We start from the raw sequence: 26722 nt of genomic DNA on the forward strand, positions 1-26722 counted from the left end.
TACTGGCACAAAAACAGACACATAGACCAATGGAACAGAATAGAGAGCCCAGAAATGGACCCTCAGCTCTTTGGGCAACTAATCTTTGATAAAGCAGGAAAAAACATCCGGTGGGAAAAAGACAGTCTCTTCAATAAATGGTGCTGGGAAAATTGGACAGCTACATGCAAAAGAATGAAACTTGACCACTATCTCACACCATACACAAAAATAAACTCCAAATGGATGAAAGACCTCGATGTGAGACAGGAAATCATCAAAATTCTAGTGGAGAACATAGGCAGCAACCTCTATGACATCGGCCAAAGCAACCTTTTTATGATACATCCCCAAAGGCAAGAGAAACAAAAGATAAAATGAATTTATGGGACTTCATCAAGATAAAAAGCTTCTGCACAGCCAAGGAAACAGTCAAAAAAACTAAGAGGCAGCCCACGGAATGGGAGAATATATTTGCAAATGACACTACAGAAAAAGGACTGGTATCCAAGATCTACAAAGAACTTCTCAAACTCAATACACGAGAAACAAATAAACAAATCAAAAAATGGGCAGAAGATATGAACAGACACTTTTCTAATGAAGACCTACAAATGGCTAAGAGACACCTGAAAAAATGTTCAAAATCATTAGCCATCAAGGAAATTCAAATCAAAACCACACTGAGATACCACCTTACGCCAGTTAAAATGGCAAAAATAGACAAGGCAAGAAACAACAATTGTTGGAGAGGATGCGGAGAAAGGGGATCCCTCCTACATTGTTGGTGGGAATGCAAGTTGGTACAGCCACTCTGGAAAACCGTGTGGAGGTCCCTTAAAAAGTTAAAAATTGAGCTACCCTATGATCCAGCCATTGCACTACTGGGTGTTTACCCCAAAGATACAGACGTAGTGAAGAGAAGGGCCATATGCACCCCAATGTTCATAGCAGCAATGTCCACAATAGCTAAATCGTGGAAGGAGCCGAGATGCCCTTCAACAGATGACTTTATTAAGAAGTTGTGGTCCATATATACAATGGAATATTACTCAGCTATCAGAAAGAATGAGTTCTCAACATTTGCTGCAACTTGGACGGCACTGGAGGAGATAATGCTAAGTGAAATAAGTCAAGCAGAGAAAGACAACTATCATATGATTTTTCTCATCTATGGAACATAAGAACTAGGATGATCAGTAGGGGAAGAAAGGGATAAAGAAAGGGGGGGTAATCAGAAGGGGGAATGAAACATGAGAGACTATGGACTATGAGAAACAAACTGAGGGCCTCAGAGGGGAGGGGCGTGGGGAATGGGATAGACCGGTGATGGGTAGTAAGGAGGGCACGTATTGCATGGTGTACTGGGTGTTATATGCAACTAATGAATCATCGAGCCTTACATCGGAAACCGGGGATGTACTGTATGGTGACTAACATAATATAATAAAAAATCATTTAAGAAAATGTACCAAATATTGCATGGAACATATTATTACTAAAAAAAATTATTTGAAATTCAATTTTAACTACAGTACCTGTATTTCTCATTTATTTCTTTAAAGAGACATCAAATTATTTAATCAAATTAGCAAAACCTAGAGAACAAAAATATGGCAATTGTAGTCTTCTAACCTCTATGTATGTGAAGTGGGTTTCTTACAGAAAATTGATAATGTAGTACAGAGCTCCCATTTACCCCACACCAAAGTATTACATTAGTATGGCAACTTAGTTACAATTAGTGAATCAATAAATTATTATTAACTAAAGTTCATAATTTATTCAGATTTTCTTTGTTTGTACCTAATACCACTTTTCTGTTTCAGAATCCCATTCAAGATACCACAATTACATTTTATCATTATGTCTCCATAAGTACCTCTTGCCTGTGAGAGTGTCATTATATACAGGTAATATAGCTATATAATACATACATATGATATACATAATGACCTTTTTTAACCCATTTATCTGTCAGTGGACACTTAGGTTGTTTCTATGTTTTGGCTACTGTAAGCAATGCTGCAATGAACATGGTGATGAAGATATTTCTGGAAGATAGAGATTTCATTTCTTTTGGACATATACCCAGAAATAGGATTGCCAGACTATATAGCAATTTTATTTTTAATTTTTAAAGAAACCGCCAAACTGCTTTCCACAATGGCTATGCCTATTTACATTCCTACCAATAGTGAAGAAGGGTTCTCTTTTCTACATACCCTTGCCAACACTTGTTATCTCTTGTCTGTTTGATAATAGCCACTCTAACAGGTGTGAGGTGATAGTTCATTGTGGTTTTGATTTGAAATTCCCTGATTATTAGTGACGTTGAACATTTTTTTAAATTTTTCTTTAAATAATTTTTATTTTGTTATGTTAGTCACCATACAGCACATCCCTAGTTTTTGATGTAAAGTTCCATGATTCATTACTTGCATATAACACTACCTGTTGGTCTTATCTTTGCCCATTTGTTAATCAGATTAGGGGTTTTTTTTTTTTGCTATTGAGTTCTATGTATTTTGGAGAGTGACTCCTTATCATGCAGATGGTTGCCTTTTCATTTTGTTGGTATTTCTTTCGCTGTGCAGAAGCTTTTGAGTTTGATATAGTCCCACTTATTTATCTTTTTTGCTTCTGTTATTGTGCTTTTGGTGTCATATCCAAAAAACTGTTGCTAAGACCAATGTCAAGGAGATTTTTTGATATGTTTTCTTGTAGGTGTTTAACAGTTTTGGGTCTTAACATTTAAGTCTTTAATCCATTTTGAGTTAATTTTTGTGAGTGGTGTAAAGTAAGGTCTTGATTCTGTTTCATTGGTCTTTGTATCTGTTTTTATGCCAATACCATACCCTTTTGATTAAGCGACTGGGCTGGTTCTAGGTTGGGCCAGAGGCCTGGTGCTGGGTTGGTTGAAAGTCTAGCTCTGTGGTACTTGCCTGGCCAGCATCCATCCAGAATCCTGGGTTTGCAGGGGCTCATCTGGAGCTTGGTGCCATAGAAATCGGTTGGCACTGAGGTGGTCTGGGAGCCTGGGTCCATGGGGGCCTGTGGGTAGCCTGGTGCCATAGGAGTTACCTGGGGCAATGGAAACCACCTGCCACTGCTGGAACCAGCTAGAGACCATGTGGGCTGGGGGTCTGGGTTTGTGGGAGCCTTCTGTTTGTCTGGAGCCAAAGAATTCTCTTGGAGTTACAGGAGCCACCCAGGGCTGCTGAAGCCAGCAGGTGTCAGGGAGATCTTGGTTTCATGGGAGCCAGCTGGGAGCCCGGTGCTGGGGGACCCACCTGGGTCTGCAAGAGCCACTTGTTACTACAGGAAACTCCTGTGGCTGCAGAATCCACTTGGGGTCACCTGAGCTGGCAGGTGAAAGAGTAAACCAGGGGCCTGAGTTCACAGCAGCCCTCAAGGAGCAACCTCGGGCCACTACAGTGGGCCTGGTGCTGGGTCCACAGTGAAGCTGGGCGCTCACTTTTCTTCTCCTATGGGGTGGGTGTCTCTCCTTGTTGGACTACCCAGCTTTGAGAGGGGTAATAGAGTAGTGTGAATCTATTCCTGCCCTTCTCATTGTGTCTTTCCTTGTGTCGCTCAAGTGCTGTAATCCATCATCTGGAACCTTTGGCTCTTGTGAAGGTATTTTCACATGCAGATAATTGTTTAAATTGATGTTTCTGAGGAGGGGGGCAAGGACGAGAAATTCTATGCCATTTTGATGACATAACCACCTAATATTTCAAACTCACTATTGAAGGGTAGCACATTAGGCCATCCTAAAATGTACCACTTTGGCATAATTATTTTGAGCTGAAGGCAATTGAGAAGAAGCAGATACTAGAAAAACTCCCTTCCCTCTTATTTGTCTGAAGCAAGCCATACATTTATAAAGGTGTCCCTTTTCCCCTCTCTACCAAGACGGACACAGGTTAATCCCTGGAGACAACTTTAGACCATAAAGGCCTAGAGAAAGCAACAGAAGACTCTATATGACATACTTCACTAAGCAGCCTTTATCCCTGGCCTTGGAAGCCCAGATCTGCTCTCCTTTTTTCAGTCTTTCTTCACAGATTTATGGTTCTTTGTTGAAGATGCTATAGAATCTGGAATTCTAAGCCACCTTGGATTATTACTCCTTTTTCCTTGGGTATCTCCTGTATGTTCATGAGACATACATGTTATTGAATTTCTGTTTGTTTTACTCTTGTTAATCTTTATGTCAGGGATCTCGGCTAGGAACTCAGAAGGATAGAGGGGAAAATATTTTTCTTCTCTATACTATATTCTTATTATTGGTATGATGTTCTTTTTGCTTGTTTCTTGTAATGTCTCTGCTACTTTTCTATATTGCTACAGCTCCCAGACTAGTGTGAATACTCTTGATGGGTTTTTAATAATAACTATTGATTTATTGGTTTATTGGTTGATTAATATAACCATTTCCCCATCTACAAGGACTGTTTTGTAAGGATATGGAAAAGTAAATACATTAAACTCCCATTTTTCCATGATGGCTGGGAAATTAGGAATTAGATATTTTAACTTACTAAATGTCTCAGTAACTAAACATTTTTACCACCTCTGTATTACACTGTAACTATCGAACATTAATTAATTTTTCTTTTCAACTTAATTTGAGTTGGCATTCTGAATATCTTTTATCAATATATATACTACTGCAAATAAATACCTGCTTGTGTTGACTTTCAAGTTTTTGTGGAGAAGTGAAAATGTACTGTTACATACAGTATTTTAGGGGTGCCTGGGTGGCTCAGTCGTCATTAAGCATCTGCCTTTGGCTCAGGGTGTGACCCCAGAGTCCTGGAATTGAGCCCCACATCAGGCTCCTCCTCTATGAGCCTGCTTCTTCCTCTCCCACTCTCCCTGCCTGGGTTCCCTCTCTCGCTGGCTGTCTCTCTCTCTGTCAAATAAATAAATAAAATTTAAAAAAAGAAAAAGAAACAGTAATTTATTGATCCCGTATTGTAGATCTCTTACACATTTAGCAGATGGGAAGGAGAGAAATTTCAAAATGTTTGGTCATATTTGACAAGCCGCTTAGAAACTTAAAATGCTAATTTAAATCCAGCTTTTTATCAGCCTTCTTCTATTTTTGTAATACCTCACTTCATTCCTGACAAGCGAGATGATTTTCTACATTTGCCTGGGACTGAAAGCTTGGCTTAATATCTCCTGGGAACACTAGAACACTATTTCCTTGAAAGTATTAAGGTCAGGATGTTACGAGGGTTTCATTCCCAAGCTTTTTCTCTTTAATTAGTTTGTTTTTGCCTATTCAAAGAATACTCCCAAAGATGTCTTTTTTTATTTCCAAAGACCTTTTACAGGTTCTCTCTTTTACCCTCCAAATCAACTAGATGATTGTTTACAAATGTCTTTTGTTTTGAAAACTGACAGCCAAATCCCCTGTGCAAAAGATTACAAACCAAACCTGCATCTCTTTCAGGATTGCTTTTAGACTCTTATTTTATATTTCATTTCTGAAGTTTGATAAACTGAAAGCAGCTAGCAGAAGAAAACTATTTAATAAAACTCTTGAAGGGAGAGGTTTTGTGACTTCTGGTTACAGAAGGACCTCTCTGCTGGTGCCTAGAAGTGGTTTCATCAAAGAGAAACAAAGCTGGACTTCAGGTAAAGTGGTGAAAACATTTTATCCAGTGACTACTGATAATGGTAGAAAGAGCTGAGCCCCGTTCTGATGTGCATAGGGATGACCTGGTGTTTTAGAGGGAAAATGAGTAGGGATGGGGGATTGGAAAGCAGGACCTCAGTAGAATCAGGGAAGTGAGAAGTTACAAAGGAGTGGTCGGTGTCAATGCAATTAGGTCCATCATATCTGCTAGATGGCAGTTAGTTATGGAAGTTTGAGGCCCTATCCTTTCTGATGACTACATCTCAACGAAATTGTTTTCAGGTCTGTGAGACAGACACTACTGAGTTTTAGGGGATGCATATATATATCTCAAAGAAACAGAGAAAGGCTTCACAATTGTAAGCCCTAAGTGCTCTAAGAAATGGAGGTCAAAGGCCCATGCTCAGGTATTGGTAAGAGCAAACAATAAATTCTTTTGACAGTGCCGATCTTTTTGGTACAGGAACTCAAAATGGGGCTGGGTGGTCTGAGGAGTGTGGACTTTAAGCTACTAGAAACTGGTCAGGTCTCAGCCTGGGGGTTTGGAGGAGTGGTTGTGGGCCTTTCTCAGTATCCCCCAGAGGGAGGCTCTCCTTGTTTAGACTCATGTAGAACAAAGCTTTCTACAGTATTATACCATCTCAGCTTATTTTGTAATGTCTTTAACGCCCTTTAGTTACCTTGGTATTGCAAATAAAATCATAATAGGCACAATTTGTAATTTCTTGGTATCTGTTCATTTGAATATGTTTATAAACTGCTTTGAGGACAGTATTGGATTTGAACCTCTGAGCTCCGAAGAAAAATAAAATAAAAGGGAAAGTTTTGCCCAGCAAGTTCACACCCCCTCATTTACATTCGCTTTCTATGAATAGCGATCTAAGTACTGGCTTAAAATGTAAAGTTTTATATTTTTTCCTAATTTTGTCAATCTCTTCCAAACTTCAGCTCATGCACCACTGTTTCATAACACTCTTTTAAACCGTCTTCTGAAATCATTCTTCTGTCTTGTAATTATGTTAACCCAGAATAGATTTTTAAACTTTCTGAATCCTTTCGTAGAAAACCAATCACCTCTGGAGCCAACTCAGCCCTGAGCCCAATATCTCACAATTATTTATTATTCAATTAAAAGCTTCTGAAACAAGTGTAAATGGCTCCAGAATTTTAAAATATGCTGCTGCTGAGTCCCCATGAGAGAAGTTGTCAAAGGAAGGAGTGCCACCTAAAATAAACGTTTTCCCCTGGGCATTTCAAATCACTAGGCTGAGACACTGCATTTTAAACTCTGTCTATTCCAAAGTGCAATGTTTGGGAAAAGCAAGTTTCCTTTTTAGACAGACAGAAGCTCCACATAATTTTCAGAGGAGCCATGTTGGAGGCCACTGGTAATGTTCTTCAAAAGTCCATTTGCCATCACAGAAGGCAACAAATGACGTTTATCTTGTAAATCAACAAGATGTTTTACTGCTCACACATGTATGAATGTGCCTGTGTGTGTGTTGTGTGTGTGTGGCATGTGTATGTGTGAGAAAGATAGAGACAGACAAAGAGAAAGAGACACAGAGAGGAAGAGGAGGGGGAAGAAAGAAAGGAGAAGCAGAAGAGGAAGTACGTGATTTATAAGCTCCTCTTTCCTCTGGATTTTCTTCAGTGGTCCCTGCAGATTGAATTTCCATTCTTCTGTATATTGCTCTATAGCCCCTGGCATTAACCTGATTTGCTTTCTGGCTTCCAGCTGAGTCAGCAAAGTGATGCAGTGACAGATTGGAGGTGCTAGAAGAGAGATATCAGAGTTTTTATGTCCCAGCTCCCTCCCTGCTTAGAGGCAGGTGGACTACATTCTTCATGAAGGTCATAAGGCCCCCTGGGTAGACTTGTCCAACTGCTTCACAATTTCTCCCTCAATCCACACTTAGCATCTCAAGAAAAGTTCCCTATGACCAAGTAACAGAAAAGAATATAGGCCTACGTATGGATAAATCCATAACATGTCTCACCCCAGCCAGAAGGTGATGTCCATCTTTCTAGAGCACCATTCCAATGTGGCTCTGAAAGGCAGTCAAGAAAGGGTATTATCCCACTGGGGAGAACTTTGGGCAGTACATATGGTTGGCCAGTCTATAGAAAAGATGATCTTATGAACAGATCTACATGATTTATGGACAGTAGCTAATGTGTTGTCCAGTTGAACAAAGGATCTGAGAAGAACAAGGACATCTGGGGAGAACATTTATGGCTAGCCCTCTTGGAATGGATTCAGAATGTGAGAATAGTTGAGTAATGCCACCCAGCAGGCATGCATTATGGAGGTAGCCTCAATCACCAGGGGGAATGAAATGAGCATCCTCTGTTGTCAGACAGCCCTTTTCCACCACCCTGGTGTTTGCTTCCTGGGCTCATGCACAAATTGATGGCAGGGATGAAGTCTATGCATCCATCCACAACTCAGCATGGATCCCCCCCTCACTGGGGTTAATCTGACCACTGCCACTACTGAGTGCCAGCCTGCAAACAGCAGAGGTAATACAGCTTTCAGTATGATTCCATCACCCTGAGGAATTGGCTGACTGCCTGGTTGCAGGCTGATTAGGTGTATACCTCAGATTTGAGTTTACCTTCCTTGTCTCTAGCACTATTTGTGAGCTTACAGAAGGCCATCTTCATTGACACGATACCACAATCAAAATGGCCTCTGATCAATTTTTTTGTTAACAGATGAGCTCATGTCCACAGAATTAATGTGTCTCACCTACATGTCCTATCACCCAGAAGCAGCTGGCTTGATAGGATGGTGAAATCACCAGCAGAAAGTTCAGTTATTTTATCATCTAGGAAATGACACTGTTTGGGACACTGGGACGCTGTTTATAGGATATAGTATGTGCTTTAAATCAGAGGCTAATTGACAGTTTCATCCCTCCTACATCTAGAATATTCAGGTTTGTAACTAAGGGGAGGAGAAGATGAGAGTGGCTTCTATCACTATTAAATGTAATAACCCACATCAGAAAATTTTACTTTCCTTCCCCACCATTTTGGACCAAGTATGTTTGAAGGTTCAAATACCCAAGAAGGAATGTTTCCACCAGAATTCACAGTCCTGGTTCTGTTACATTGGAGGCTGAGAATGCTTCCTGACTCTTCGATGTTCTTACTATGCAGCCGAAATGCAGACATTTCAATCTCAATACCTAGAGAGGAAATAGGGTTGCTGATACAGAACAGGGGAAGGCTATCCATGTAAGGAATCCAGAGGATTCCCAGAGATGCTTTTTGGTCAGTGCTTTGTCAAATAATTGTATTCAATGAAAAGTGTGGTCACTCTATAAAGACAGGACCTCCGAGAACTTAGACCTGCATGAATAAAGGTTTAGATCACCTCACTAACTGAAGAATCCTTTCCAGCTGAGGGACTGGCAGAGAATAACAGGAAGATGAGTTGTAGAAAATCACATTTATGATGGTGAACTTGGATCTCCTGACCGACTTACAAAATCAGGAACTAGAGCCATAACATCTTATGTAAATGAATGTTTTTTTCCCCTTCTCCTCAACTTACATAATAAATATCATTAGTGCTGTTAACATTTTAGGTTTTAGATGGGAGTATGACTGAATGGACCTCATCGCACAATAGAACTTCCAGTAATATGGAAATTTGTGTGACCCTTGCATTGGGGACACTATTTTCATCCATACAAAGAACTCTTGAAATCCTGAAGACAAGGAGTGGAGAGACAAAGGAGTAGACCGTCCTGAATGTCCTCTGATTGGCCTTCCCATAGTTACTGACCATGATGCTTCATCCTTCTCTGCTCCTCAAGAGCCACACCATTGCTCTGCTATCTGAGCTACGTCACTTGGGATCCTTGCCTTCTAGTTTCTGGTTGGGTTTTGTCAGTGAGAGGCACTAGCAGTGTAGAGGCCAGAAGTGGAGAAATGTCAAGGTGTTTGCTCCCTTGGTTTCTTCCAGTGGCCCTGGGGTTTGGCAGTGGCTTCCTCCTCTCCGGAAGGCCAGAGCTCCTTCCTGTCAGAAGGGCCACTGCTGCAGCCACAGCCTCTCCTCATCGACTGCGTGTCCCATCCCGCAGATGACGGCTTCCCACTGAGCCCCACCGTGACTACTTCAGGTTGCTTAATTGCTTTCCTCAAGCCTACCTACACCTTTGGGGTGAGTCCTCATCCTGTGGGTCTGCTATTTATTTCCAGCTAGCAAATTCTCATTTCCATAGATTCCCTTTTGTAAAAAAGCAAACATTCAAAAGTAAAATAAGTCTGTTTTATTTATTTATTTTTTAAAGATTTTATTTATTTATTTGAGAGAGAGTGAGAGCAAGAGAGAGCATGAGCTGGGGAGAGGGGCAGATGAAGTGAGAGAGACAGATTCCCCGCTAAGCAGGGAGCTTGAGGCAGGGCTGGATCCCAGGACCCTGGGATCATGACCTAAGCCTGAAGGCAGATGATTAACCAACTGAGCCAACCAGGCACCCCAGATAAGTCTATTTTAATGGTCTCCAAATGGGCTTTTTCGAATATGAAAAAAAAATGAAGAACTAGATTTTTAGTAAGAGAAACACTTGTGAACTTCACATAAAAATTTCAAGCTCCTATTAACAAGATGTTGTCAGTTTCCCATCTGCAGTCTCCATGTTTGGTTCTTCTCCATGTGTCACGGAATCATATTATAAAATTCCAGGTTTCAAGAATGTATCTATGCAAGTAAATATAGAACATAAAAAAGTAATTCCATTTAGTTGAGTGGTAACCAACTTTGAAGTCCTTGGGGATCCCCAAATTTAATCATAGGAGGTTGTCAATTAATTAAAACAATTATTAAAGTTTGATATAAACCATCCATTTCCCATGATGTCTATGAGGAAGTAATGTGGCAACATACAGAAGATATTTTAAACCACAAAATTCACTTCTGAAGTTTTTAAAAATAGATAATTTATAATATATTAGAAATAAATAGATTATGAAAGCGTTTCGGTGTATATTATACTGCATTGTCACAAATAGCTTGGTTTTTTTCTATTCTACATTCTATGCAAAAGAAGTAATGCTGGCAACATTTTGTTTTAAGTCGATTGTTATTTATTATCAAGAGAAAGGCTTATTAAACCTCATTATTAGGTAGTAACACTGCTTATACAGCATAGAACAAAACAATTTGCTTAAATTGTCCAGGAATTTAAGGCTGGGATGACAATACCAGATTCACGTAGGTTCCTAAAATTTTGTATTGAAATCTAAATCAGCTGCTTTAATCAAGCTGGTCAACTCATTTTTACCACCAAGACTACTCTCTTTCTAGATTCCAAGAAAAATTATCTTTGTGTTGGAAATCTCACCTCCATCGGCAGCTTCTATGACCTGCCTTCTGTATACCCTTAATGGCCTATTCCTGTCAGGGTCTTTTATGCCCCTCCACGCCCCCTCTTATTGCACTTTTCATGTGATGCATGAGTCAGTCATTTGGTTAGTGATTCCGTTTGATGTACTCTTTTTGCTGGACTATATGGCAAGTTCTTTAAAAACTGAAAGCCTCTTATGATTCAGATATAGGCTCCAATATGTGCTTACTCAGAGAAAATGCTCAATAAATGTTGGTGACAGTTTTTGAACAAGTAAAGTCTTCCCCTTCATTTTGTCCCCGTTAGCCAGCACGAGGACATGCCACACTGGGCTACCACCTCACTGTATGGAGGATGTCTCTAATCAGATAGTGAATGTTGATGTGTAGGAGGAGTGCTGAGCTAAGGTTCCAGGGGCCTTAATCTAGTCCACACAGTTACGAGCCTAATGTGAATACCAGCTATTTTCTGTCTCAGTTTTCCTTGTCTGTATCATAGAAATTGAGATAACTTGGGGTGCCTAGGTGACTCAGTCAGTTAAGCATCTGATTTCAGTTCAGGTCATGATCTCAAGGGCCTGAAATTGAGCCCTACGGGTGGGCTCTATATTCAGGGGGGCAGTCTGCTTCTCCCTCTCCCTCTGCCTCTGCCCCTCTCCTGCCCCGTTCATGCTCTCTGTCTCTCTCTCAAATAACTTAATAACTAAATAACTAACTAAATAAGTCTTAAAAAAAAGAAATTGAGATGATGTCCCAACCACAGAGACTCAAATTATATAATAGGTAGCTAACTTTGCTCCCAACCCTGCCAAAAAAAGGTATCATTAAGCCGGAGTTGGATTAGACGCTTCTCAAGGGAGCTGTACCTCCAAGCTATTGTGCTACTGTAACTACAACCAGAAAGATGAATTTTCTATCCAGCAACCTATTCCCAAAATGACTGATCCTGCCTTACGTCCAAACTCTAGTTCTTAACTTTCTTCCAAAGGCTATTCACTGACTAGATGTACTGATTATAGTACTTTAAACTCAACCTGGCTATACTCTGTAATTGAATGATTGGCAGTTAATCAAAAGGCTAGAGATTCATAGAGGTTTTTGTTTTTGTTTTATTAATCTGAAGCTAGTAAAATAATCAGATACACCTGCAATTGTGTGTTTAAGCCTCCATGATTAGACAGTTTATGTCTTGTCATTATAAAAATAACTGACCACGGTATAATCCAATCACACAGTGAACCAACTAACACAAGAAAAAAATCATTTCGGTTTGGATTTATTTTATTTATTATATAAAGGCTGGGATGCAGTTCATACCTGAAATAATTAAGGTAGTGAATCTTGCACAAAAAGTTCAAACAAGGGGCACCTGGGTGTCTCGGTCAGTTATGTGTCTGCCTTTGGCTCAGGTCATGATCCCAAGGTCCTGGGATAGAGCCCCAAGTCAGGCTCACTCAGGGAGTCTGCTTCTCCCTCTCCTTCCCTGCTTCCCCTGCTTGTGCATGCTCTCTGTCAAATAAATAAATAAAATCTTAAAAAAAAAATCCAGACAAGAAAAGAACTAGGAACTACGTCCCCCACGAGCATTGCTGCCCCGGCTTAGCTTGGCTTTAGCACGTGCTCTGCAAACACTGTGTGTCTTTGCACTTACAGAATTTTATTCATTTTCCTTTGCTTACACTTTAAAGATTCCTTTTGGAAAATGCTTATCTTATGGGAACAGTGGGGCTAGAGAAGCTTCAGAAGCCAGGGACCTGGAGGAGCTGAACAGAGTGGATGAGCTCCCAGCTCACTCTCTACAACAGAAAAGGTTTCTGAGGGACACGTGGCTTGGGCAGCCCCAACTACATCCTGAGTGATTTCATTGTCCAGTCTCATCAAAGACAGCCAAGCAACACCTAATTAACTATTTTCCTGTTTACATCTCCGCAGATGTTCCTAATACAGTGAGAACAATTATTTTGTTATACCATGTCTCCAAAAATGTTGTGATCTTTAATTCCTTTACCCTCTTATTGTAAACAGCACATTGCATTGTTAACTAGGTGGCACCCCTGCAACCAGGCTTTTCCAGGTTGGTGTTGATGATGACACTGAGGATGAAGATGGTGATGTCATGGTGATAACTTACTCTGAAAGCAGTTCAAAGTCCTAGCTCACAGAGATGAAAAGCACAGCATAGTTAATATAGTCAATAGTATTGTAATAACATTGTATGGTAACTGCACTTATCATGGTGAGCATTTGATTAATGTATAGAATTGTTCAGTCACTATGTTGTATACCTGAAACTAATATAACATTATATGTCAATTATATTTTATTAAAAAAAGAAATATGAGCTAAGGCAGCAATGTGGGTGGGAATGAATATGAAATGAAAGGCACGAAATTATTAAGGAGGAGGAACTTTTTTTCGGGGTAATGGAGATGTCTCCATTTCAACACTAAAATTGTTCATAAAGATGACAAGATTGTTATATATAGGACAGTTTTACACCCAATTGGTAAAAGGGCTTACACGCTCCATGGAGACCTCCCTGCTACTCTTGTCCTTAATTATTGCCCTGTTCTCTGAGTTCAATCAATACACTTTATCTGAGCCAATTATATAATATTTGGCAATGTACACTAATCATCCCAAATTTGCTGCTTTTGTGTCCTCGACTAGATTATAAGTAGCTTGTTTATAAATTCTTCTGTGCCCCTTATAAAAAGCTTGGCACAATGATTATTCCAAAGTGGATTCAGTCAAGGCTTGCTAACTGATTAATTGAGCAATTTATTAAAATGAGACCAACCTCAGTGTAATTTGTTGTTTTCATAACTGGAAACTTACAAAATTCTTCTACTTTTGTCCTCCCAAAATGGCTACATACCAGAAAAGAACATGTATCTTTTAGAAAGGAAAATTTATTCATCCATTCAACAAATATTTGTCACATTCCTACAATGTGCCAGGCATTTTTCTAGAAACTGAGAATGCATGATGAAACAAAAATTTAGATAAAAAGCAATGAATAATTCCTGTTTGGGGGGAGTCTAGTAGATGAAGAAAGAAAATTAACAGCATAAATAAAGTATGTAGCATGTAAGAAAGTGATAAATGCTAAGTGAAAATACACACCATAGTAAGAAGACTCCTGAATACGTGGGGTTTGGGGCTGAGGAGTGGGGAGGAGGTCAGGCAGCACAGGTATCTCTAGGAAGGTGACATTGGAGGGAGGGGATAACCACGTCGTACTCCCCGTTTCCATGTGAGATCCTTCCACCTCCATGTTATTTTCATCTGATATTAATATTCCCTGTCCCTTTTCTGATACTTTATGTAAAAGCAGGGAGAGTATTCTCTCTTCACCTTCCCTGAACAACTCTTTTTATCTGTACCACCTAACATGGTTCAACAGGCAGCATGGAACTCTAGACCAGAAGAACACCCAGATTCTAATCTTCACTTTACCATACAATTAGTTTTATATTTGGATAGCCATTATTACTATCTAGTGTGTGTGAATACCAACTGTGTACTAATACTCTCCGAAGTGTTTTATGAGATTTTACCAAATTTATCTTCACAGAAAATGTTTAGGCAGATGACCTATCATTCCTATTTTATAACTACAGTAAACTGAGACCCAAGAGATTTCAAAGGTTCTTTGATGCTCCAACTTTCTATATATTTGAGACAATTCAAATCATCTCCTAAGAAGATAACAAATGGCTTCACAGAACTGTGGTACTTGATGTGAGCACTTGTGTGTGTGTGTGTGTGTGTGTGTGTGTAAGAAACTTTCTTTTTATGTGTGATCTCATTTTAATCCTGTAGCAATCCTATCTAGTGGGTGTTTTTAACAATGCCACAGATGAAAAATGACGCTTGGAAGTGTAAGTAACTTTTTCAAAGTCCTATAGCAGATCTGGATTTCCCATTCAGGTTCAAATCCAAAGTGCTGCTGTCTCCACTAATTTGGTTTACTTGCTTACTAAGCGTTTTTAAATATGTACCAAGCTTACACGAATGATGTCTCAAACTGCAGGAACTTAGAATTTTTGGTGGAGACAGACCAGGAAAGAGACAATTACAACATAAAGCATTTAATGTAATGATTGAAGTATAGATCAAGCAGAGGTGTATTTACCTTGAATCTGATGAAATTGAAGCTTCCAAAGTGCTGGAAGCATTCTAATAAGGTGTTAACATGGTTGTTTTGTTTCTGTTGTTTAACTTGCAAAAATTCAATATTTTAATTGCCATTGATGACAAGAACTGTCTCTTATATTCTGACTTTTGTCGCATTTCCCCTTTTGCCAGCTAACGTTGAAATAATGGCAGGCATTTTGGGGGTCCAGCAAAGAAAAGTTTAAAGTGGGACTACATTAGCTTGGATTTAGTGAGATCTATTTATGTAGTTTGTAGTTATTTCCATATAAAGTCATTTATGAAACTCTTAGGGAGGATGAGTGTGTCAGGATAAATAATTGTTTCCAAAGCTATGCAGATCCTAATTCCTGGCACCTGTGAATTTGACCTGACATGGCAAAAGAGAGTAAGCAAGAATCTTGAGATGGGGAGATTTTCCTGGATTATCTAGGTGGGCCCTAAATGCAATCTCAAGGAAATCTGAGAAGGAAGAAGAAGGCAATGTGACCACTGAAGCAAGATACTATGCTACTGGCCTTGAAAATGGAGGGAGAAGCCACACGCCAGGAGATGCAAAGATGGAATGCAGGGCAAGGTACAGATGCTCTTCTAGAATCTCCAGAGGAAGCGCGACCTTGCTGACACCTTGATTTGGGCTCATTATACTGAGTACAGGTTTCTGACCTCCAGAACTGTAAGATAGTAAATGTTTACGTTTTAAGCAACCGAGTTTGTGGTCGTTTGTTACAGCAGCTATAGGAAACTAAATAGGGTGGAATATTCCACGAGTATTCCTACTGCCCAACAGGTGACAGATCGAGTGTTTGAAAGAAAGTAAAGGCTACAGGTCAGTAAGAATGCATCTTACAGTGTCCAACACTAAAGGTTTGGAATTTAAGAAGCCAGCAGCTATTCTCTGGAAAATTCTTCCCATAACCAGATTGTAAAATTATAATCAAAGAACAAGTGATCCAAAAATACATTCATTTTTTTTCTTTTCTGAATTATATGAAATGAAATTAATCAGAATTCTTGTGTTTGACAGTATAAATCAATAGCAATACTATCGCTGCTTGTGAAGTTTCCTGTTTTATGCATCAACCTAAGGGAAGTTTCATATTTTATACATCCCAACTACTAACATAAAAACAAGTTTCGATCAAATGGGTTAGTGGAAGGATTGCATTATCTTTTTTCCCCTTAGAGAACATTATGATAAACATTCTAGCTATTAAAAGGCAAGAGACTACAGTAAGAAATAAATGTAGGCAAAAAGTACCTTAACAGAGTATCAGGCAGTAAATTAGTAAAATTGTTATGCTCTTTTTCTGGATTTTGTTGTTTGTGATATCTGAGATTTATCTTCTCATTCTAAAGAAGTATTTGTTCTTGTACATAATTTTATATTTATTCAATTATTCTTTTAAAATAAGGCCCTGGGATTCATAAGCTTCAGGCCCCACAAAACCTGATTTACCCATGGCACCAAGTGATTGGAAAATGTGACAGAAGGACTCAACCCGGCATGGTGGAAGTCAGGATGAGTTTCTTGTTGGGGGGAGGGGATCCTGTGGCAACTTCCAAAGGCTAATGGAGGACATTAGGAAATTAGGATGTGGGGAAAGAGGCTTGAGAGGAGGCAGTAGTCAAATTATGCAGAACTGTACTGCCTTTTACTAAGGAATAGAATTTATATAGATGATGGATTTAGCAAGCAGGTAGGTTTGCAATATTATCTGCCTCTTTTAATTTTACAGGATTATCCCTCAGATTTGTTTTTTAAGCAACCATGTGGGTATATACTAAAACTGAAGGCTGACACCCACTCAAGGGAAAAACACAGCCCTGAGGCATTGGTGTGGAAGATCACTGATATTTACTAGCCTGAGAAAAGGAAACAATAACCACAGCAGGAAAGGCTTTTCATACCAGCAAGAAAATAATGTACCCAATATTAGATTAGGAATATTAGTTCAATTTATTCCATTTAATTGCAACTTCATAGTTCATTGTGACATTATGGAAGGCAACCTCTTTAACTCTTCTGAGCATTACAGTTGATGTTAGCATACGTCTTCCTCTCTGCCCTAGAAAACACACACACACACACACACACACACACACACACACACACACACACACACATAGTTTGAGTCAATCCATTGAAATACTTGAAGAATTATTTGCATCCATACATTTTAAAATGTGAGAATATAATATGTGAACATATGGGCAGAAAAGCCAATTATTATAGTAAAATAACTCTTTCATACAATTTCTTCTTTTTTTCTTCAAGGGTAAATGATTCAAGGAAACTTGTCGCAGTTCTAACAAGTACCTCATGCAGTAGCACCTTCGCATAAGGACCGGGACTGAAAGTGACAGAGGGTAGGTCAGGCTGAATCCTATCCTGTAGCCCACGTGTCAGCCTTAGAAATGCCTAAAACAAACCTGAACAAGGCTAGCCTAGAGGACAGCTTGGTCAATACAAGGAGAAGTCTGAGGGATGGACCAAAACTCAACCAATGGTTGTCTAGGAGACAGCTTTTCTATTTCAGAGTCACATTATATAGTAGCTACCCAAGAGTTTACTGGCATTCAGCATAGGAAGAAAAGTAATGTCGAGATTTTGGTAGCAGATTTCTAAATAAATTCGTATATCTGCATTGAAGGACATCTGTAGAATTCTATAGGAAAATGTGACCCATGATCCCACTTTATAGTTAACTATCATGAATATATATTTTCTTGAAGTCATTTCTTAATCATCTATAAAACCTTCACAATTGGGTTTATTCTATGTAATTTTTGAGCCTACTTTTTATTAATTAATTAAATTTTAAAGATTTTATTTATTTATTTGAGAAAGAAAGAGTGAGAGAGAGCACGAAAGTGGGGTGGGGGCAGAGGGTAAAGCAGACTCTCTGCTGAGTGGGGAGCTGGATGCAGGGCTCGATTCCAGTACTCTGGGATCATGACCCGAGGCAAAGGCAGACGCTCAACCAACTAAGCCACCCAGGAGTAGCACCCTATGTCCTACTTTATAATTGAATAATGTATTTTGAGCATTTTCCCATGCCAGTGATTATTCCTCAAACACATTATTTAAAATAACCTCAGAGCATGCCATTGTATACATGTGTCATAATTTAGTATTTTCTATACTTGGAAATTTATGTCATTTCCAACATGAGGCCATCAACTAATACTGTGATACATATTCTCATGTGATGAAGGTGAACACAGCTAATTATTTCCTCAATTTCTAGAAAAGGAACTATTGGGTACGATGATTATTTTTATTTTTTATTTTTTATTTATTTTTTTTTTTTGATTTAGACTTTGATTTTATTTATTTATTTATTTTTTATTAATAATGATTTTTTATTATATTATGTTAGTCACCATACAGTACATCCCCGGTTTTCGATGTAAGGCTCGATGATTCATTAGTTGTGTATAACACCCAGTGCACCATGCAATACGTGCCCTCCTTACTACCCATCACCAGTCTATCATTCCCCCCCCCTCCCCTCTGAGGCCCTCAGTTTGTTTCTCATAGTCCATAGTCTCTCATGTTTCATTCCCCCTTCTGATTACCCCCCCTTTCTTTATCCCTTTCTTCCCCTACTGATCATTCTAGTTCTTATGTTCCATAGATGAGAGAAATCATATGATAGTTGTCTTTCTCTGCTTGACTTATTTCACTAAGCATTATCTCCTCCAGTGCCGTCCATGTTGTAGCAAATGTTGAGAACTCATTCTTTCTGATTGCTGAGTAATATTCCATTGTATATATGGACCACAACTTCTTAATCCAGTCATCTGTTGCAGGGCATCTCGGCTCCTTCCACGATTTAGCTATTGTGGACATTGCTGCTATGAACATTGGGTGCATATGGCCCTTCTCTTCATTACGTCTGTATCTTTGGGGTAAACACCCAGTAGTGCAAAGGCTGGATCATAGGGTAGCTCAATTTTTAACTTTTAGGGGAACTCCACACGGTTTTCCAGAGTGGCAGTACCAACTTGCATTCCCACCAACAATGTAGGAGGGATCCTTTCTCCACATCCTCTCCAACAATTGTTGTCTCTTGCCTTGTCTATTTTTGCCATTCTAACTGGCGTAAGGTGGTATCTCAGTGTGGTTTTGATTTGAATTTCCTTGATGGCTAATGATTTTGAACATTTTTCATGTGTCTGTTAGCCATTTGTATGTCTTCATTGGAAAAGTGTCTGTTCATATCTTCTGCCCATTTTTTGATTTGTTTATTTGTTTCTCGTGTATTGAGTTTGAGAAGTTCTTTGTAGATCTTGGATACCAGTCCTTTATCTGTAGTGTCATTTGCAAATATATTCTCCCATTCCGTGGGCTGCCTCTTAGTTTTTCTGACTGTTTCCTTGGATGTGCAGAAACTTTTAATCTTGATGAAGTCCATAAATTCATTTTATCTTTTGTTTCTCTTGCCTTTGGGGATGTGTCCTGAAAAAGGTTGCTTTGCCGATGCGTAGAGGTTGCTGCCTATGTTCTCCTCTAGAATTTTGATGGATTCCTGTCTCACATCGAGGTCTTTCATCCATTTGGAGTTTATTTTTGTGTATGGTGTGAGAGAGTGGTCAAGTTTCATTCTTTTGCATGTAGCTGTCCAATTTTCCCAGCACCATTTATTGAAGAGACTGTCTTTTTCCACCGGATGTTTTCCTGCTTTATCAAATATTAGTTGCCCAAAGAGCTGAGGGTCCATTTCTGGGCTCTCTATTCTGTTCCATTGGTCTATGTGTCTGTTTTTGTGCCAGTACCATGCTGTCTTTGTGATCACAGCTTTGTAGTACAGCTCGAAATCCGGCATTGTGATCCCCAGCTTTGTTTTTCCTTTTCAACATTTCCTTGGAGATTCGGGGTCTTTTCTGGTTCCATACAAATTTAAGGACTATTTGTTCCAGTTCTTTGAACGTTCGGTATTTTGATCGGGATAGCATTGAAAGTGTAGGATCTCTGGGTAGCATGGACATTTTAACTATGTTAATTCTTCCGATCCATGAGCATGGAATATCTTTCCATCTTTTTATGTCTTCCTCAATGTCTTTTAAGAGTGATTTATAGTTTCTAGAATAAAGGTCCTTTACGTCTCTGGTTAAGTTAATTCCAAGGTAACGTATGGTTTGGCGCTATTGTAAATGGGATGGATTCCTGATTTCTCTTTCTTCGTTCTGGTTATTACGTGTACAGAAATGCAACTGATTTCTGAGCATTGATTTTGTATCCTGCCACGTTACTGAATTGCTCTATAACTTCTAATAGTTTGGGAGTGGCTTCTTTTGGTTTTCCATATAGAGTATCATGTCATCTGCGAAGAGAACATTTTGACTTCTTCTTTGCCGATTTGAATACCTTTGATCCCTTTTTGTCGTCTGATTGCTGTTGCAAGGACTTCTAGTACTATGTTGAATAATAGTGGCGAGAGTGGGCATCCTTGTCGTGTTCCTGATCTTAAGGGAAAGGCTTCCAGCTTTTCCCCAATTGAAATAATATTTGCAGTAGGCTTTTCATAGATGGCTTTTATGAGATTGAGAAATGTACCTTCTATTCCTACACTCTGAAGAGGTTTTTAATCAGGAAAGGATGCTGTATTTTGTCAAATGCTTTTCGAGCATCGATTGAGAGGATCATATGGTTCTTGAGTCTTTTCTTGTTGATATGATGTATCACGCTGATTGATTTGCGAATATTGAACCACGCTTGCATCCCAGGTATGAATCACTTGATCGTGGTGGATAATCCTTTTAATGAACTGTTGGATTCTATTAAGCAGTATCTTGTTGAGGATTTTGGCGTCCATATTCATTAGAAATCGGTCTGTAATTCTCCTTTTTGAGGGGTCTTTGCCTGGTTTGGGGATCAAGGTAATATTGGCCTCATAGAATGAGTTTGGTAGCTTTCCTTCTGTTTCTATTTTTTGAAATAGCTTTAGGAGAATAGGTATTATTTCTTCTTTGAATGTTTGGTAGAATTCCCCAGGAAAACCGTCTGGGCCTGGAGTTTTGTTATTTGGAAGGTTGTTTATCACTGACTCAATTTCTTCATAATTAATTGGCCTGTTTAAGAAATCAATTTCTTCCAATTTCAATCTTGGTAGTTTATAGGTTTCCAGGAAGGATTCCATCTCTTCGATCTTGAGTTATTGGCATATAGCTGTTGATAAAAATTTCTAATAATCCTTCAATTTCAATGGTGTTTGTCGTGACCTCTCCTTTTCATTCATAATTTTAATAATCTGGGTCCTTTCTCTTTTCTTTTGGATAAGTCTTGCCAGTGGTCTGTCAATTTTATTGATTCTCTCCAAGAACCAGCTTCTAGTCCTGTTGATCTGCTCTACTGTACTTCTGGTTTCTGCTTGATTGATTTCAGCTTTAATTTTGGTCAACTGCTTCCTTGTGCGTGGATTAGGCCTGTCCCTCTGTTGCTGTTCCAGCTTCTTGAGGTGAGAATATAAAAACTGCATTTTAGATTTTTCTATTCTTTTGAGTGAGGCTTGGTTGGCTATGTATTTCCCCTTAGGACTGCCTTTGCAGTATCCCATGGTTTTGGACTGTTGTATTTTCATTCTCATTGCTCTCCATAAATTGTTTAATTTGATTTTTGATTTCCTGGTTTATCGAGTCATTCCTGAGCAGGATGATTCTTAGTCTCAAGTGTTTGAGTTTCTTCCAAATTTTTCCTTGTGGTTGAGTTCCAATTTCAGAGCGTTGTGGTCTGAGAATATGCAGGGATAATTTCAATCTTTTAGTATCGGCTGAGACCTGTTTTGTGTCCCAGAACATGGTCTATTCTTGAGAATATTCCATGGGCATTAGAATAGAATGAGTATTCTTTGGTTCTGGGGTGTAGTGTTCTATATATATCTAAGAGGTCCAACTCGTCGAGTATGGCATTCAAAGCCTTTGATTCTTTGCTTAGTTTTTGCCAGGGTGTTCTGTCTATTTCTGAGAGTGGAGTGTTGAGGTCCCCTACTATTAATGTATTTTTATCTATATGTCTCTTTATTCTGGTTAAGAGTTGGCTTGTGTATCTTGCTGCTCCCCTGTTGGGGGTATATATATTTATAATTGTCATATCCACTTGTTGAATACTTCCTTTAAGAATAATATAGTGCCCTTCTGCATCTCTAACTATAGTCTGTAGTTTAAAATCCAATTTATCTGATATGAGAATTGCTACCCAGCTTTCTTTTGAGGTCCATTTGCGTGAAAGATGGTACTCCATCCCCTTACTCTCAGTCTGAATGCATCTTTGGGTTCGAAATGAGTCTCTTGTAGACAGCAAATGGATGGGTCATTTCTTTTTATCCAATCTGCAACCCTGTGGCGTTTGAAACCAGAATTTAAACCATTAATGTTCAGGCTGAGTACTGAGAGATATGCTTTTAATTCTGCCATGTTGTCAGTAAAGTCTTTGTTTGTATTGGCTGTGACTTTCTGTTTTGTATCACCCTTGGGGCCTTTTTACTTTTATAGAACCCCCCGTAATACCTCCTGTAGGGCTGGTTTCGTGGTTATGAAATTGGCTAGTGACTGGCGATTCTGAAATGTCTTTATTTCTCCATCAATTCTGAATGACAGCCTTGCTGGATAAAGGATCCTTGGCTGCATGTTTTTCTCTGAAAGAGCTTTAAAAATGCTCCCCCAACCCTTTCTCTCATTCCAGGTCTGTGTAGACAGGTCTGATGTAATTCTGATGCCTTTGCCTTGATGCGAGAAATTTCTTTGCCCTGGCCGCTTTCAATACTGTTTCCTTGGATCTCATATTTGCGAGTTGCACTATGACGTGACGTGGTGTAGGTCTGTCATGGTTGAGCTGGAGGGTCCTCTCTGCCTCTTGGACCGCAATTTTTGTTTCCCCTTGCTAGATTAGGGAAGTTTTCAGCTACGATTTGTTCAAATATCTCTTCTAGACCTCTGTTTTTCCACCCCTCGGGGATGCCGATGATTCTAACATTGGATCGTTTCGTTGAGTCCAGTAATTCCCGTAGCCAACATTCATGGGTGGATTTTTTTTAAGACCATCTTGTATTTTTATTTTTTCCTCTATTAACCCATCCTCCAATTCACTAACCCTTTCCTCCGCTTCCGTGACCCTGGCCGTCAGAGCCTCTAGTTTTGCCTGCATTTGGCTCATAGAATTTTTAATTTCTGTCAAATTCGCTCTCATTTCCGCCCTTAGGGATTGTATATTCTCAGTAATATTTTCCTGAATACTTTTTTCAAGTCTACTCATTATCTTGACCATTGTTACTCTGAATTCCATTTCTGATAATTTGGTTACATCCATATCCGTTACTTCTGTGGCAGAGGCCACTGACTCACTGTCTTTTCTTTGCTGGGGCTTCTCCTTCTTGTCATTCTGATGAAGAGGGTTGCGGGGTTTCCAGAGCCCAAAATTATTGACTGGGTCCCAGGCCGTGCCCTTGTTTTATAGGGATCTTAGAGATGTGGGCTTCTTCTTTAAAGATTTTATTTATTTACTTATCTGAGAGAGATGGAGACAGACAGTCAGCAAGAAACGAAACAGAAGCAGGGAGTGAGAGAGGAGAGAAGCAGGCTCCCAGCGGAGGAGCCCGATGAGGGACTCCTTTCCGAACGCCGGATCACGCCCTAAGCCGAACAGGCGCTCAGGACGCGCCACCCAGGCGGCTCCGGTTGTGGCTTCTTGATTTTCAGCCTGCCTTCTGTGTTCTGGGGAGGGCCTGCCGGCGCGCCATACTCAGGCAACCCTGTTTGGAGTAGAGTCTCCGTGTCCCCTCGGGGAGGATGGGGATGGGCACTCTCGAGCCGGTATTTCCAGGCTTTTGTTCTCTGCGGCTTTCCCTGGCGGCCGGCTATGCCTCTTCTGAGGGTCAGAGCAGCAGAGGCTGCATTGTCGCAGAACAGAGGATTGCGGCCCGTTCTCCACTGATGTTCTGGCCACTTTAACTCTGTTACTGTTGGTGCTGCTCAACCCCTCGGTCCGGGATGTGTGCAGCAACTTCGGCGACCCTGCCCTCACTTCCAGGGCCGGCGCGTCTCTCCTTTGTGTTTCTAATGCCGCCAGCCACCGGCCGCCCAGCGCGCTCCGGTCTCCCAGTCTCAGTCTATGCCCGGTGAGCACACCTCGATTCCGGAGTTTGCGTGAGAAGCCTGGTGGCGCGCACCGGTTCAGGGTCTCAGTCTGCTGTTTCGCGGGTGCCCGACGCAGAGTCCGCCCGCTCACCTGCAGGTGGCCCGCCAGCTCCAGCCCAGCGCCGCGCTCCGGGAGTTCCGGTCTGTCTGGATCCCGTGAGCACACGGGATTCGGTGTTCGGGGAGATGCCTGGTGGCGTGCGCTTCGGCTCACCGGTCTCAGTCTGCTCTCTCGCGGGTGCCCTCTGTGTGTCCGCCCGCTCCCCCGTGCAGGTGGCTGCTGCTTCCCGGCGCCCAAACGCGGCGGCTCCCTCCCCCTTCCGTTTATCTTCCGATATCCGTGTACGGTTTACAGCTCCCCTCTTGGTACCTCAATACTCAGCGCTGGAGATGTTCATTTGTAGAGATCCAGATGCATCATCCTGCGTCTCAGGCTGATTCCGTGGTTATTTAGGCTGGTCTGGTACCTATCCAGCTCGACTCAGGGGACCGGCTGAAAAAGGGGTCCCCTACTCCTCTGCCATCTTAACTCCACGATGATTATTTTTAAACTTGATAGACATTTTTCTGAAGAATATACAGATGGAAAGGTGCTCAACATCCCTCATCATCAGGGAAATACAAATCAAAACCACAATGAGATATCTCCTAAGACCTGTCAGATGGCTATTATCAAAAAGGCAAGAGATAAATTGGTACAGCCATAATGGAAAATACTGTGGAGTTTCCTCAAAAATTTAAAAACAGAACTACCGCATGATCCAGCAATCCCAATTCTGGTTATACATATGAAGGAAACGAAAACTCTAACTTGAACGATGTATGCACCCTCCTGTGCATGGCGGCATTACTCACAGTAGCCGAGACATGGAAGCAACCTGAGTGTCCCTCAGGGAAGAAATGGATAAAGAAAATACGGTCTCTATGTATATATATGGAATATTACTCAACCACAGAAAAAGAATGAAATCTTGTCATTGCAGAGACATGGATGGACTCTGAGAGCACTACGTTAAGTGAAATAGGTCAGAAAGGGAAAGACAAATACTGTATGATCTCACTTAAATGTGGAATTTGAAAAATAAACAAAAAACAAAACCCTGAACTCAGATACAGAGAACAGCTAGGTGGTTGCCACAGGTGGGGCATTGGGGGTGAGTGAAATGAGTGAAGGGGTCAAAAAATACAAACTTCCAGTTATAAAATAAGGAAGTCTGAGGGATGTAATGTACAGCATGCTGACTGTAGTTACTAATACTGTACTGCATATTGGAAAATTGCTGAGAGTAGGTCTTAAAAGTTCTCATCACAAGAAAAAAATGTATGTGTAGGGATAGATGTTAACTAGATATATTGTGGTGATCATTTTGCAATATACACAAATATTGAATCATTGTGTTGTACACTTTTAAAAAATTAATATATTATATGTCATTTTATTTCATTATATATGTCAATTTTGTCTCCATAAAAAATTTGATAGATATTGCCCAATTGTAATTAATAAGATTTCATTAGCAACATCAGAATTTCTGTTTCACTGCTTGTCAACACAAAACTGGCACTTTCAAGAATTTCTCTTTTTTTTTAAGATTTTACTTATTTGTTTGTCAGAGAGAGAGAGTAGAATCAGGGGGAGCAGCTCGCAGAGGGAGAGGGAGAAGCAGGCTCCCAGCTGAGCAAGGAGCCCGATGTGGGACTCCTGGGATCATGACCTGAGCCAAGGGCAGACGCTTAACCGACTGAACCAATCAGGCATCCCATGAATTTCTGATAAATATGTAGCCAGAATACTTTATTATTTTCACATTTATATTTCTTGAATCACTAATGAGTTTGAAAAATTTTCATACGTTTATTAACATTTGTATTTATTTTTTACTTTTTCTCTTTAAATTTTATACTCCTATTTATACAGTGATTTTCATTTTCTATTGATCTTAGCATATTTCTTTTTTATTCTAGAGTATTATTTAATCATTTTGAGTATTTATATAATATTTATTTTAAGTATTTCCCACTTGGCATTTGTATTTTAATTTTTTTTCTTTTTAAAATTGAGATATAATTCCAATACCTAAAATTCACCTTTCACGGGTACAATTCAGTAGTTTTTACTATATCCGCAGGGTTGTGCAACCATCACCATCTATTCCAAAACATTTTCATCACTCTGGAAAGAAACCAGGTGCCTGTTACTGGTCACAGACCATTCTTATCTCCCTCCAGCCCCTGTTAACCACTCAGCAGGGAGTCTGCTTGAAGATTCTCTTCCTCTGCCCCTCCCCCAACTCTCACTCACTCCCCCCCTCAAATAAATAAATCTTTTAAAAATAAAATAAAATAAGATAAGGTAAAATAAAATACCTGCCTGGGGTAGGAAATCGCAACATTGTTTCTATTCTAGAGACATAGGTCTATTCTAGAGACAAGGA

At 39.9% G+C, this 26722-nt stretch overlaps 1 pseudogene; it reads left to right on the forward strand.

The window, feature by feature from the left end:
* Positions 1-7623: 7623 nt before the first annotated feature.
* LOC103677499 overlaps positions 7624-26722 on the forward strand; it is a 66508-nt pseudogene continuing 47409 nt past the window's right edge.

Source organism: Ursus maritimus, unplaced genomic scaffold (assembly GCF_017311325.1).
Source record: "Ursus maritimus isolate PB19 unplaced genomic scaffold, ASM1731132v1 scaffold_9, whole genome shotgun sequence".
In the NCBI taxonomy this organism is placed as follows: domain Eukaryota; kingdom Metazoa; phylum Chordata; class Mammalia; order Carnivora; family Ursidae; genus Ursus; species Ursus maritimus.